Source organism: Chiloscyllium plagiosum, unplaced genomic scaffold, assembly GCF_037043375.1.
Source record: "Chiloscyllium plagiosum isolate Xiang-an unplaced genomic scaffold, Cpla_swu_hap1 HiC_scaffold_44, whole genome shotgun sequence".
In the NCBI taxonomy this organism is placed as follows: Eukaryota; Metazoa; Chordata; class Chondrichthyes; order Orectolobiformes; family Hemiscylliidae; genus Chiloscyllium; species Chiloscyllium plagiosum.
The window spans coordinates 47,923,874-47,939,601 of NW_028270182.1; positions in this window are offsets into that span (position 1 = coordinate 47,923,874).

Here is a 15,728-nt window from a genome sequence, read left to right on the forward strand (position 1 = left end):
GACTTGCAGGACAATGTTTTAGTAATAACGCATCCAATGAGATAATGGCTCTCATTGTCTGCTGTCACCATTCATTGATTTTAGGCAAACGGCAATGGCATCAAGAAATCCTATAATTGGAGTGAAACTGCTTTTTTTCTGTTCTATTATGAATACTATTTAGAATTGTAAAAGATCATAACGTTTTGAGTGAACAAATGTCACCTGATCTCAGACCTAAGTAACACAGACATTACTTGGAGACTGTGAGCCCAGTTCTACACACTCTGGTCTGGGGGGGGGGGGGGGGCGGAGAAAGCCACGGAACAGACTCCGATTTTAACACTTTTCCAAGAGTAGAAATGAAAAATGAGGGATATTGACAGACAGAGAGTGGGAGAATGTAGAAGAGAGTGAGATGGTACAGAGAGACAAAGGGAGTCAAACAGAAATTCTCCATTGACCATGGCTGCTCATCGACATAAAGGAGAAGAAAAAGGTAATGAAGGCCAGCCGTTCACCAACTCAGGGCAACAGCAACAGCATTACAGCCGATAAAGGAATTTTGCATTTTTACAGATGACGTCTGTCAGCTAATGAGAGATTCTGGTAAGTATGCTGTTTCGCAAAGTGAAATTGACAATTACCCAGGCAATAAAATAATAAAAAGCATAAGTAGCCTGAATCTGTGATATGAAACATTAAATCTCTTTGTCTCCACCGATGCTGTCAGGCCTGCAGAGTTTCTCTGTCAATTCTATCATGTGATTTGTTTCGCACAAAATATTTCGTTCGGATCTAGTGAACTATTAAGAAGTGTTCATTTTTAAAATTTAGGCTGCTTGATTGTTAAGCAAGAAAAGGTTAGCGTTTTACTCCCACTGAATCATTGCTCTATAGAAGGTAACAAGCTTTTTATCTTTTCTGGGCACTGAATATATGGAAGTCAATTCTGAAGGAAAAAATCCTCATCAGTAATGGAGTAATTGCTTCTGGTCACTCTTCAGGTGATAGAGGCTCGGAAAGAAATAAGTTGGCCAAAGTTAGCAACATCATTTGGATGGACTATGCTCATTGGGGAAACTTGCAGGATCTGTAGAAGGAACACGTGTTTCAGAGTGTATGCAATAAACCTGAACATTGTTATTTTTTCACAGAGCTTGGGACCCGACTGGAGCAGCAATGAAGCTGGTATTGTTTCTTATATTTCTGAGCTTGCCAAATTATTGTTGGTAAATGCATGTGACTTTATCAAAGCACATTTTAAATGCCCCAGCTATGAATTTGGTCCCAATTCTGTCAGTCCATCCATTCCTATGGATAAGAGGTATTTTAAATGTGAGCACTCCATTTAACTATTTGAATTGAATACTTCAGTGGTTAAGTCCTCTTGGATTCTTAATTTCAAATTACTCAATTTGATTTTTTGTCCCCCCTGAATTTGCCAAGCACTGGTCAGTTCTGGAATATTCCAAATATTTACAATAGATGCATTCACACTATTGAAGGCAACCTGGCAGATTTGAATACCATTCGGGTAGTCAACAACAATACATAAGTAAATTTATGAATTACTTACTGTACACCAACAACGTAAGCCAAGTACTATTTAAACCACAGATGGTCTCCCAAGGATTCCCAAATCTAAAACGTGCATTCCAGATATGCTCACTATCACCATCTGGGAGCAGTCTCCCAAAGTGCTCCCAGAATTTAGAAAGTGCATACACTGCCCTCCAAAGCTAAATCTGCTGTCACAGGCTTCACTCTTATTGTATACAATGACATTTATTGCCCAGTTCTTTAACGTGACAAATGATTTTACAAACAATTTATAAACTACTTTAAATCCTGAAGAAATGTGATGTCAGCCCTTTGTAGAAGTGAATGGAAAGTGTGATGTTTGCTTGACCTTTGGCTCTATGTATCAGGCCTAACTGAACCTTTAGCTAGATGTGGGATGTTTCCCACACACTTCGTTTAAAAAAGCAAAGATTATGCTCTGAGGTTTAAATGTTCAATCAGGTTTAATAAAAATCCTTCCAAAAATTGAGTTTGACTTCAGCTCCTTTAAAGAGACATGCTCTTGGCCTTCAATTTTGTGACATGTGATCACTCTTTGGTAAAGGTGGCTGTGTGCAACACTGCTGGATGTTGTGCTGAAGTGCCTCATTGGGTGGATGAGCTTTATTACTGGTGTAACTCGGCTAGTTTTGAGATGGAATGTTACTTTGAGATAAATCTTGTTTTTAAACTGAGGCATGCTTGTGTAACTCACGTGTGGAAACTATGCTCATGTTTGCAATGAACCTTTCACTTTTGGAGATTATTTACAAACAGATCAGAAAAATACTAAAGTTCACGATAGAAAGCACAGTGCTGGAGAACCGCAGGTCCAGCAGAATCTCTGAGGGGAATAAAACATTGTAAGTTCCAAGTCCAGTGACCTTTTGTCCGTTCAGATGAAGAGTCAGTGAACTTGAAATGTAACATTTTTTTCTCTTCACCGATGCCCTCAGAACTGCTGAGTTTCTCCAGCACTTTGTTTCTGGGGTTCAGATCTCCAGCACCTGCAGTTTATTGTTTTGTTAGAGATCCTATGATTTGACTTGGGGAGCGAGAAGCAGCAACTGTGATCAACGAGGATAAAACTCCCCAACCACGGAAAACAAACCGGTTCTTTATACTTTGCAAAACACAACTGTAAATAAGAAATGCAATTAAGCTAAGTGCAAGGTGGCATACCACCTGCCTTGTCTCAAACTTGCTATTCATCTTTGAGGACTAATCTGTCAGAATTGTGTTTGCTCGCTTCCGTTGAGATCACAGTCCACAAATGTCCCAGTTCCAGTTCCTGGGCCGGGCCCAGTTACCACATTGCAGTGGGGTGGGGAGCTTTGTGTCAGCCTGAAGTTTTTGTTAATAACAACATTGCAGGTTGAAGTTGATGGTTTTGACGAATATTGCGTCATCAAACTTGGAGGAAATCCTTCCGAATGTATTGATTAACTGGACTGAGCCTGTTTACATGCAGCCCTGTTCGTAGTGCTGTAATATTCTCAGTTAATAATCACACAACACCAGGTTGTAGTCCAACAGGTTTAATTGGAAGCACTCTAGCTTTCGGAGCACCGCTCCTTCATCAGGTAATTGTGGAGGGCACAATTCTAAGGCACAGAATTCATAGCAAAAATTTAGTGTGATGTAACTGAAATTATCCATTGAAAAATACCTTGATTGTCTGTTGAGTCTTTCATCTGTTCGAATACCATGATAGGTTCACTTCTTTCATGCGTAAATCACAAAACCTTTTTTTAAAAGTTGCATTCCTGACAGTGGCCCATCAAATCACTCATTGTATTAATCACTGCACAGTCTCAACAAAGGTATGAAACTGGATGGACCAGATTGCATCTACCAATGCACTGGAAAATACAACAACACAATCAACCCTCTTGACCCTGCAACTTCTGTCTCACTGTGGGCCCAAACAGCAGCAGAACTGTACTCCTGAATCTGAAATCTCATCACCTGGTATATTCCCCATTCAACCATTAACATCAGGCCAGGGGATCAACCGTAGTTCAATGGAGAGTTCCGCAGAGCATGCCTGGAGCAATACCAGGCATACCTAAAAATGTGGTGCCAACCTGGTGAAGCTACCCAACCTGAATGCCTAACAGCGCAAGCAACACCAAATAGAACGAAATGATCCAACAACCAATGGATCAGATCTGAGCTCTGCAGTTCTGCCACACCTAGTCAGGAATGGTGATAGGCAATTAAACAACTCACTGCAGGAAGCATCACAGATATCCTCACCCTTCCTGATGGAGGGGTCTCACACATCCATGCAACAGACAAGACAACAGCATTTGCAGCAATCTTCTGCCAGCAGTGCCAAGTGGCATTGGTCCCTGACATCGCAGACGTGAATCAACTTGGTTGAAAACTTATTTCAAATCAGATCAAGAAATGGAGAAGTAGTGTAAAGGCTGTCGGCTCTCCCAAAATTGTTGCAATAATACTGATGGCTGTGCTCCAGAAATTGCTGCCCACCAAGACAAGTCCAGCACTGGCACCTACTGACATTTTGGAACATTTCCCAGGGATGTTCAACACAAAAACTCAGGACAGAGCCAACCCAGCCAATTTCCCTCCATCAGCCGACACTCTCTCAGCAGTGAAGTGATGGAAGGTGTCATGAACAGTGCTGTCACGTAGCTGCTCAGCAATAACCTTCTGTGACACCCAGTTTGGGTTCTGCCAGGGCCACTCAGTTCCTGATCTTGTTCCAGACTTGATTCACAAACTGACAAACAGCTGAATTCCAGAGGTGAGGTGAGGGTGATAGCCCAGTCCCACTCCAAGACCACTATTTCGACTTCAGTGATATCATCTGACCTCACCACAGTCTCAGCTCATTTACTGAAACTCTCCTTCATTCATTTTGTTAACTCTAGATTTCATTATCTAAACCCACTCCTGGCCAGCTTCCCACAATCACCCTCCCTCTAATCTCCAGAATATTGAAAACTCTACCGCCCAAGTGCTCACTTGTACCAGAACTTGCTGATCCATCAAAAGGCTCCCATTTATAAGCAACAACAATTTACTTTCACACCTTGACTTAATTCCTGGCTGTAATCATTCCTATCTCCCTGCACCACACACCCTTTCATATCTCAATAACTCATTTTAGTTTAGACTCCCAATGATGTGTTTATTTTTGAGTTCAGCTGTGTGACTGTTTCTATAGATTCCAAGGCAACATGGTCTGGAATTCCCACCCTCTAAGATATGCTTTCTTCATTTAAGACATTCCTGAAAAATTGCTTATTTGGCAATGGTTTTGGTCACTGGACATAATATTCTCCAGCTGTGGCCTTATGTCAAAAGTTGTCAATATTTTTGTGAAATTAAAAACATGTTGATTTGTACAGATATCTTCTACATTTCACTATTGCTGAGTGAATAATCTGTAATGTCTCTTACCCAACCACATTGTGGGAGCGTCTTCACCATTCAAACTGCAGCTGTACAAGGAAGTCAAACATCACCCTCTCCACAGGCAACAGGGCTTTGGCAATGATCACTGGTATCTGTGGAAGGAGAAATACATATGATGTTTCAGGTAGTGAATTATAGGGAATGAAAATGGTGCAGAATTTGACTGTCAGAAATGGAAGAAAAATCCACTCACTATTGGAAAAAAGAATTCTTGACTGTCAAAGATATTGTGGAAAAAATAACCTGATAATGGAGCAGCATACGGTCAGTAGTCGGGCAGCAGTGGACAATCCATTTACAAAAAGGTCTGTGAACGTAATAGTAAAATACTAAACGTGGCAAAAATACACTCATGTGAGACTGAGGAAGCTAGATAACGAACACGTGGACATCAAGGAGCCCAGAGGTGAATCAGAGCAGTGTTCACTTTTATGATCCCACGGCCAGAGATGTCTAGCACAGAAACAGACACTTCAGTCCAACCCATCTTTGCAAACCAGATATTCTAACCTAAACTATTCCCATTTGCCAGCTCTTGACCGACATCCCTCTGAACCCTTCCTATTCAAATGCCTTTTAAATTTTACAATGTTGGTTTCCCTTTAGGATCCTTTTTAATTTTCCCCTCTCACCCTAAACCTATATCCTCTAGTTCTGGGCTCCACAACCCCAGGGTAAACACCTGTCTATTTACGCTATCCATGCTCCTCACGATTTTATAAACCTCTTCAACATCACACCTCAGCCTATGACACTCCAGGGAAAATGGCCCCAGCCTATTATGCCTCCCCCTGCAACTCCAATCCTCAAACCCTGGCAACATCCTTAAACAATCAATTCTCAAACCTTCCATGTTTCAGTGCCTCTTTCTGATAAGAGGGAGACCAGAATTCCACACAATATTCCAAAAGTGGCCTAACCAATGTCCTGTACAGTTCCTTTACTCAATGCTCTGAGCAACGAAGGGAAGAATCCCAAACAATTTCTTCACTATCCTATCTACCTGTGACTCTACTTTCAAGGAACCATGAACATGCACTCCAAGGTCTGTTTGTTCAGCAAGACTCTCCAAGACCTTACAATTCAGTGTGAGTCCTGTTCTGATTTGCTTTTCTAAAATGCAGCACCTCACATTTATCTAAATTAAACCCTATCTGCCACTCCGCAGCCCATTGGCCCATCTGATCAATATCCCATTGTATTCTGAGACAACCTTTATCACTGTCAACAACACCTCCAATTTTGGTGTCATCCGCAATCTTATGAACTGTACCGGCTCTATTCACATCTAAATCATTTAAATGGATGAAGACACAAATCCAGAAAAAAAACAATCTATTTCTCTGGGTTTGAATGTGCTCTGAGTAAGTCCTGCCCGAGAACTCTCTACCAGGGAGGGCTGCACGTACACACCTCTGAACTTTGCCCCCGACAAAGCTGGCGTCCGCACACGTCCAGTGAATCTCTGCCCCGAATAAAGATGGCGGTGCTCACATGATGAGGTTATTTTCCAGTTTACTGCAAAAATGGGACTGTAAGTTTCAAATTTGTAATTTGCGATGTGCACCAAATGTTTGTAAAATCTCTCAGCCCATACCAACACCATTTCCCTCCCACTTCCTGCTGTTTATTTCTTTCCTTACCAACAGCTCTCCATCCAAACGTCCCGCACATCTGCGCACACCGTGAGGATCATCATGTGTATAGTCTAGTCCCGTCCCACATTTACTCTGATTGGTCGGAGGACCAAATGCCCCGCCAGGTCCTCCAGCCCTGCCCCTGCCTTTCCATTGGTCTTCCACTGACATCAACCACCAGGGGTCCATTGTTGCCTGGAGCATGCGCACTGCTTCATGGCTTTTGTTGCTGTTTATCAGTTACAAGAGTGAGGCACAAAGTTAAAAATCACACAACCACCTGATGAAGAAGCTGCAAAGCGAGTGCTTCCAAATAAACCTGTTGAGCTTGCTCTGCCATTCATTAAAATCATGGCTGATCATTTTTTGGACGCAGAACCATTTACCAACGTTCTCACCATATCCCTTAATTAATTAGTTATTCCTTTTAAAATAGTTACCTTAGCTTTAAAAACATTTACTGAACAAGCATCAACTAATTCCCTGGGCAATGAATTCCATCGAGGTCAAGAAGTTCCTTCTCAATTCAGTCCTAAATTTGCTGCCTCTAATCTTCAGGTGATGCCCTCTGGTCCTGGCTTCACCTGCCAGTGGAAACATTCTCTCTACTTCTATTTTATCCATTCCATTCATTATTTTATATACTTCCCATTCTTGTGATTTCCAATAAATATTTCCCATTCTCTGTTTAGCCAACCCCCTCAACTCCGGAATCAACCTAGTTAACCTCCTCTGCACCCCATCTAGTGCCGGTGCATCCTTGAGCAAGTAAGGAGACAGCCCTCCAATCCCTCTGCTCCAATCCTAACCTCACATTTCACCAGCAGATAAAGGGGGCGCAGTGGTAGTCTGGCGCACTGACGCCAAACGCCAACCCGAGGACACCTCTTCCTACTGTCCCCTCGACCATGACTACACCCGCCATCCCCAAACCATCATCTCTCACACCATGCAGAACCTCATCACCTCAGGAGATCTCCCACCCACAGCTTGCAACCTCACAGTCCGGGAACCCCACACTGCCCGGTTCTACCTCCTTCCCAAGATCCACAAGCCTGACCACCCTGGCCGACTGAACTCATCTCCACCTACCACGACACTGTCCTATCCCGCCAGTCCAGGAACTCCCCACATACGTTCGAGACACCACCCAAACCCTCCACCTCCTCCAAGACTTCTGTTTCCCCGGCCCCCAACGCCTGATCTTCACCATGGATATCCAATCCCTCTACACCTCCATCCACCATGACCAGGGCTTCCAAGCCCTCCGTTCTTTCCTCGCCCGACGTCCCCAACAGTACCTTTCCACCGACATTCTCATTCGTTTGGCCGAACTGCTCCTCAACCTTAACAATTTCTCCTTCGAATTCTCCCACTTCCTCCAGACCAAAGGAGTAGCCATGGGAACACGTATGGGCCCCAGCTATGCCTGTCTCTTTGTTGGCTACGCAGAACAGTTGATCTTCCGTAATTACACCGGCACCACTCCCCACCTCTTCCTCCGCTACAAGGACAGAACCGTAACAATGACAGAACGCCCCTGGTGCTCACCTTCCACCCCACTAATCTTTGCATAAACCAAATCATCCGCCGACATTTCTGCCACCTCCAAACAGACCCCACGACCAGGGATATATTTCCCTCCCCACCCCTTTCTGCCTTCCGCAAAGACCGTTCCCTCCGTGACGACCTGGTCAGGTCCACGCCCACCACAACCCACCCTCCCAACCTGGCACCTTCCCCTGCCACCGCAGGTATTGCAAAACCTGCACCCACACCTCCTCTCTCACCTCTATCCAAGGCCCTAAAGGAGCCTTCCACATCAAAAGTTTTACCTGCACATCCACTAATATCATTTATTGTATCCGTTGCTCCCGATGGGGTCTCCTCTACATTGGGGAGACTGGACACCTCCTAGCAGAGCGCTTTAGGGAACATTTCCGGGACACCCGCACCAATCAACCCCACCGCCCTTTGGCCCAACATTTCAACTCTCACTCTGCCGACGACATGAAGGTCCTGGACCTCCTTCACCGCCGCTCCCTCACCACCAGACCCCTGGAGGAAGAACGCCTCATCTTCCGCCTCGGTACACTTCAACCCCAGGGCATCAATGTGGACTTCAACAGTTCACTCACCTCGCCTTCCCCCGCCTCATCCCAGTTCCAAACTTCGAGCTCAACACTGTCCCTGTGACTTGTCCTGACTTGTCCTGTCTGCCTATTTTCTTTTCCAACTGTCCACTCCACCTTCCGACCGCCACCGACCTATCACCTTCATCCCCTCCCCCTCTCATCCAATGGTACTCTATGCTACTTTCTCCCCACCCCCACCAGCTTATCTCTCCACGCTTCAGGCTCTCTGCCTTTATTCCGGATGAAGGGTTTTTGCCTGAAACGTCGATTTTACTGCTCCTCGGATGCTGCCTGAACTGCTGTGGTCTTCCAGCACCACTAATCCAGAATCCGTACCCCACCACATCACTTTGCCCCACAATCGTGGTATCTGGCTGTGCACACGGAGGAGTGGCACAGTCTGTACTGGGATGCCCTGGGGCCCTGAAACACATGGTAAAGACGAAAATCACCAGAGCACTGAGAGCCCCACCACATTGTTTGCATGTTCTCTTGTTTTTACTCTGTTCCTGCCTTCCCTTGTTTATTCTTAATAAAGTTGTTATTTTACACACACCTGAACAAGATGTGAAATAAACTCAGGCCTCTCGATCCAAGATTCGGGATACTTTCACCACATGACAAGGCATCGACTCCAACTTCCCTTAGTCTGCTGAGTCGCGTCTGAATCAACTCTGCAATTGCGAGGAAGGGGCGGGACAGGAGGACCGAGCAGCGGCCGGTCGTCTAACCAGAGTGAGTGAGGAGCGGGGCCAAAGCATTCTCGGGGAGTGAACGCTTCAGGATTGGTCAGAAAGCAAACTGTTTTGCAGGATTGATCATTCTCACTACATAGTGGAGCATTAAACCTCTCTCATGAATCAATGTGAGATTTCTAAGAAATAGTTGAGATGTAAATCTGATAACGTACATTAGGGAGATTTAAACTATCCTTAGATAAACACATGGGTGATTTTGCAATAGTATAGGGGACGAGCTGAGAATAATTCACAGGTTGGTTTACACAACTCGAGTAAGAAACTTATTTTCAAACTCCCAGAACGATTGGTAATTTACATACCTGGCTGGTATGGTTATGTTGGACCGAATAATCTATTTGCATAGTAATCATCTCAATGACTGTAACTCGACAGAGCAATTGTTAATGACTAATATTTCACCCATGGTTCTGTGCAGATATGAATATTCTCTATAAACTCACCGATAATCTCACGCACGCGCAGTTTGGTTTCTATGTGGAGCATGCGCAGTGTCACATTGGTCTGGACACAGAGAGAGAGAGAGAGAGAGACATCGAGCTGCTATCTCCGGCAGCGGCTGCGATCGGCTTCAGAGAGCGGCGCGCGGGAGCCTCGCTGGGAGAAAGGAGCGGAGAGATTTCACAAGTCCCGGATAAAGGTTAACAATAACTCGAAAAAGACCCTCCAGGCCCGGGTAAGGAGGTGACGGTCTCTGATCAGGGAAGTGGCCCAGAGTCACGGCCGCCATTTGTTTGAGGGAAGATGGAGCGCGGAGCTCAGGGCCGCCATCTTGAGAAGGTCAAGGTGCCGGAGGGCGGGGCTCTCGGGGTCTGTAGAACAATCAGAGGAAAGGGAAGACCCATTGTTATTGATTAATTCCACGAACACAGCGTCACTGGGCGGTCCCGCAGGAATATCCTCTCTCAGTCCTGCTGGGATGTTTCACCCAGTCAGAACCAGCAGCTCTCCTCCTCTCTCAGCTCCCCTTCTGTCCTTCCTGCAGCATCTGTCCCCTGAAACATTGAGCTGCCTGTCCTGTCCTGTCCCTCCCTCAGCTGTTGTTCTGTGATATCCCAGTCCCATCTTCGATTACTTCACTAAAGACATGAATGCACCCGAAGTATTTTTCTTCACATCAGCAATTGTTTAATACTCACTTACAGGTTTTTAATTACATCGTTATTGAAGCATTTACTTCACATTCAATCATTTGCAATGGTGGGATTTGAAACTGTGTCCAGAGAGCACTTGCTGAGTTTCTGGATAAATTGTCACACAATAATGCCACCAAGCCATCACCTCGCCTGCTCACAGTTTGTGTATCCCAGTGCAACATGAATCAAAACCCTTTCTTCCTGCACAATTGTTTGACCCAGCACTCTGGTGATGTGACTCTCCATGTGGTATCCCTCACTGTGTGGGTCTAATTGCTGCCTCTGTCACCGTCTCTCACTCTTGAAGCTACTCCAGATCATGAGCCAACAGAATTCTCCACTCCAGAGAGATGAGGCGGCACAGGTCAGGAATGTAGACTGGGATTTTCCAGATCTCTGTGGGCTCAGTGCCATTCTAATTGTGTAACCCTCAAAGCATTAGTCTAATTTCCCATTCTGCCAATCTCTGTGTCTTCTACAGGTACTCATGGAGTTCCTGACTCAATAGACTTGCCAACTGCTGGTTGGGACTATGATTAGTCAGCCAGAAAGACAAAGTCAGGGAGGTCGGGAGTCTTCAATAAATCCTGCTGCCAGGTAAGATCATTCCAGTGTACAGAGCAGAAAGTAATAAGGATGATCCAAACATCAGCGAACAAGACATGACATAGAGAAAGTGCTGGAGGGGGAGCACAGTACAGACACACCCCAGGCTCAATCACCACGCCTGCTGCAAGTTTTGTTGTAATGAGACAGTGTCGGGAGTTGTCAGTTATCAGTCCATGCCTGTGCTTTCTTAGGGAGCATCAGGACAACTGAGGGGAAAGCAGGACTCCCACGAGAGGGTGGTAATACTGCCTGGGATCTTTCTGTTCCCTATTCCCTCTCCAACACTGTATCTATGGCTTGTATTGAGGACCAGTGTCTTCAATCATTCTAATTCCTATAACAGTTCCTATCTCTGTCATCTCCTCCCCTCTCACCAATTATTTCACATATTTGAAACCTCCAGTCCAGATGACCATCCGTATCGCTGTACCTTGCTTCAGTCTCTACAACATGCCTTGCCTCGATAGTCTCCTCCTCCAATAACTGGAGACATAGGGTCTGTTTCTGTGCGGCATGACTCTTCGGCTGAGGTTTCCTAAATGGAATGAGTCGAGTTTGCCTGTGTTTGGCTCATATCCCTTCAAACCTTCTCCTCTCCATGTACCTGCCCGAGTGTCTTTTCCATGTTGTAATTGTACTTGTTTTTCCATTTCCTCTGGCAGTCCATTCCAACTATGCATCATCCTCTGTGGATAATGTTGCCCTTCAGCTCCCTCTTTAAATCCTTGCTCTCTCGCCTCACGTTTATGCCTCTAGCTTTGGACTCACCTACCCTTGGCAATTCACCTTACTTAGACACTACATAGTTGCATAAATTTTTCTCAGGTCACCCCGTGGCCTCCTCTGCCCAGGAGAAATATTAACGACAGTGTTACCAATATCGCCAACTCATGTACTCAATGCTCTGACCAATGAAGACATGTGTGCCAATTGCCGCTTTCAACACCCTGTCACCCTGTGATGCTAGTCCAAGGAACAATGTAACTGCATCCCTTGGTCTCTCCCTTTTCTACAACACTGTCCAGGGCCCAACCATTACCCGTGTTAGTCCTCCCTGGTTTGTCTGAACTAAATCCAACACCTGAATTAAACTCCATCTTTCATTCCTTGGCCCACTGGCCCAGTTGATTAACATCCCCTTCGATAACTATATTCCCTGCCCACTCTTCCACTAATCTTGGTATCTATAAACATATTAACAGGGACTGCTATATTTTCACTCAAATTGTTTATGTAAATGGTGCACAACAGTGGTCCCAGCAACAATCCTTACAGCACACTGCTGGTCAGAGGCCCCAGTCTGAACAACAACCCTCTCCCACCACCCTCCGTCTCCCACTGTCATCCCATTTTGTATCCAGTTGGCAAGCTCTCCCTGATCCCTTGTGATCGACCCTTACTAACCAATGTATCATGCTACACCCTGAACAAGGGTTTGCGGAAGTCAGAAACAACGTCTGTTGCTCTGCCTTCGTCTATCTTTTTGGTCACATCTTGAACAAACTCCAGTCAAGTTTGTGAGACATGTTTTCTCACGCACAATGCCTTTGCTGGCTGTCCGTAATCAGGCCTTATCGTTCCAAATGCATGTAAGGCCTACCTCTCAGAATGACCTCCAACAACTGACCCACCCTGATGTCTCGCTCATCAGGCTGTAGTTCCCTGGCTTTCTCTTGCAGCCTTTCTTAATTAATGACACAATATTATAATCATAGTCAGAGTCATACCGCACTGTTCGGTTAACGCTAACCATACTCTAAAGCGGATCTCATCCCACCTGCCTGTTCCTGCATCATATCCCTTCAAACCTTTCCTGTTCCTGTGCTAATCCAAATGTCTTTTAAACATTGTAATTGTCCCCACATTCACCACTTCCTTGGGACGTTCATTCCACACACAACGCACCCTCTGTGTAACAATGTGCCTCTCATGTCTTTTTTTTTATATGTCTCTCCTCTCAACTTAAAAATGTAGTGCCTTGTCTTGAAACTCCCCTGTCCATGGGAAAAGACAACTCCCATTAACTCTATCTATTCCCCCTCATGATTTTATAAACTTCTATGAGGTCATCTGTCAACATTCAGGTTTCAGTGAAATATACCAACCTATTCAGCCTTTCTTTATACTGAAGCCTTTCGTACCCAGCCACATCCCAGTAAATCTCCTCCCAACCCTTTCCAGCTTAATAGTATCCTTCCTATAACTGGTCGACCAGAACTGGACACAGTATTCCAGAAGAGGACTCACCAATGGCCTGTATAATCTCAATGCGACTTCCCAACTCCTATATCCAAAGGACTGAGCAATGAAAGCAAGTGAGGCAAGCCCCCTTTTTTTAAAAAACTATCCTGTCTCTCCATGTTGCAAACTTCAAAGAATTATGTAACTGAACCCTGAGGTCCCTCTGTTCTACAACACTACCGAAGGTCCTGCCAGTAATTGTATAAGTCCTGCCCGGGTTTGTTGCACCAAATGCATTACCTCGCATTTACTCAGATTGAACTCCATCTAGAGTTTTTCAGCCATTCACACATTTCATCAGGATCCCTTTGTAATCTCAGAAAACCTTCTTCACTGTCCACAATGCCACCCTCCAGTCTAACAGCCTATCACATGCTGCTCTCTATGGTACAAATATCTCTGCTAGGGGCCCTACAAGTTCTTCACCAGCTTCCCACAATGTCTTGAGATACATTTGATCAGGCCCTGGGGATTTATCTACCTTTGTGTTTTAAAACCTCCAGCACCTCCTTTTCTATAATGTGGACTCCACAGATTAAATCAATAAGCACATCGACCTGGACCTAATATACCGACCACTGCAACAGACAGCTGGAACTGACAACCGGAAGCGGCAGATGCAAATCACTATAATTGCCGGAGAAAACATCACAGAAGTGCTTCACAGGAGGCTCCTTGAGGATGTCACCTAGAGAGGGGACGAAACATCTGCAACACAAATTCCCAGCTCGGCGAACAGAACCACAAACAACGAGCACCCGTGCTACAAATCTTCTCCCAAACTTTGAAGCCCTTTAGACTCTACAAAGCTCCGTCATGAACAAGCCACCATCTCTCTATTTCCTTTGCCTTCTTCAGGGTCTGCAACTCTCGCTGTATATTCCAGTAACGTTCTTTAGTTACTGCAGGTCTGCCGAGCTCCCTAGATAACCTGTTTCATCCCCTACAGCTCCCTCAATCACTGTAACACCCTCTGCTCTGTCTAATCCTCCTCTTTCCCACTGTCGTCCAGGCACAACGGCGATCCTGTAAGAGAGCAGTGCGGAATGGGATGTTATAAATCTCAGCTGAGGCTTGAGGCCTACCATTACCTGGGAGTCACAAAGAGAGAGAACCTGAGAGAGAGCAGCACAGAGCGGGAGAATATAAATCAGCAGCGAGGATCGAGGCCGACTGGGACCTGGATTTGGATAAAAAGCAGAGCAGGAGGCTCGAAATCAGCACCGAGTCGCAGAGGGAGTGACCGTGTGAGGGAGCAATTTGGAGCAGGAGCTTGAGGCTGACTCACACCTGGGAGAATATAAATCAGCACTGAGGATCGAGGCCTAGTTGTACCGGGGAGTCACAGAGACGGTGACCCTGTGAGGGAGCAGACTGGAGTGAGAGCTGGACGATTACACGTCCGAGGAGACTGTGTGTGCACGTGTCCCTCCATTGTTCTGTGTTTGTGTGTGTGTATGTCCCCATCCCTTGCTGTGTGTTTGTACCTCCCTCGCTGCGTGTGAGCATGTCCCTCATTCACTGTGTGTGTGTGCGTTTCCTTCCCTCACTGTGTGTGTGTGTATTTGTGTGTGCGTATGTCTGCGTGTCTGCCTCACTTTGTGTGTGTGTGTGTGTCCCTCGCTGTGTGTGTTTGTGTATCCCCTCTCGCTTTCTGAGCACATGTCCCACCCTCGCTGTGTCTGCGTGTCTCAACCACGCTGTGTATGCGCGTGTCCCACCCTCGCTGTGTGTGTGTGTGTGGGGGGGGGGAGGTGTGTGCGCCCCTCTTGCAGTGTGTGAGGGTGTCCTCCCCTCGCTCTGTATGTGTGAGTATGCGTATTACTCACTCACTGTGTGTCTGTGTGTCCATCCTTCGCTGTGTGTGTGTGTGTCCCTCTCTCACTGTGTGCGCATCGCTCTTGTGTGTGCGTGTCCCTCCCTCGCTGTGTGTGTGTGTCCCTCCCTCGCTGTGTGTGTGTGTCCCTCCCTCGCTGTGTGTGTGTGTCCCTCCCTCGCTGTGTGTGCGTATGTCCCTCCCTCGCTGTGTGTGTGTCCGTCCCTTGCTGTGTGTGTGTCCCTCCCTCGCTGTGTGTGTGCGTCCCTCCCTCGCGGTGTGTGTGCGTGTCCCTCCCTCGCTGTGTGTGTGTGTCCCTCCCTCGCTGTGTGTGTGTATGTCCCTCCCTCGCTGTGTGTGTGTCCCTCCCTCGCTGTGTGTGCGTCCCTCCCTCGCGGTGTGTGTGT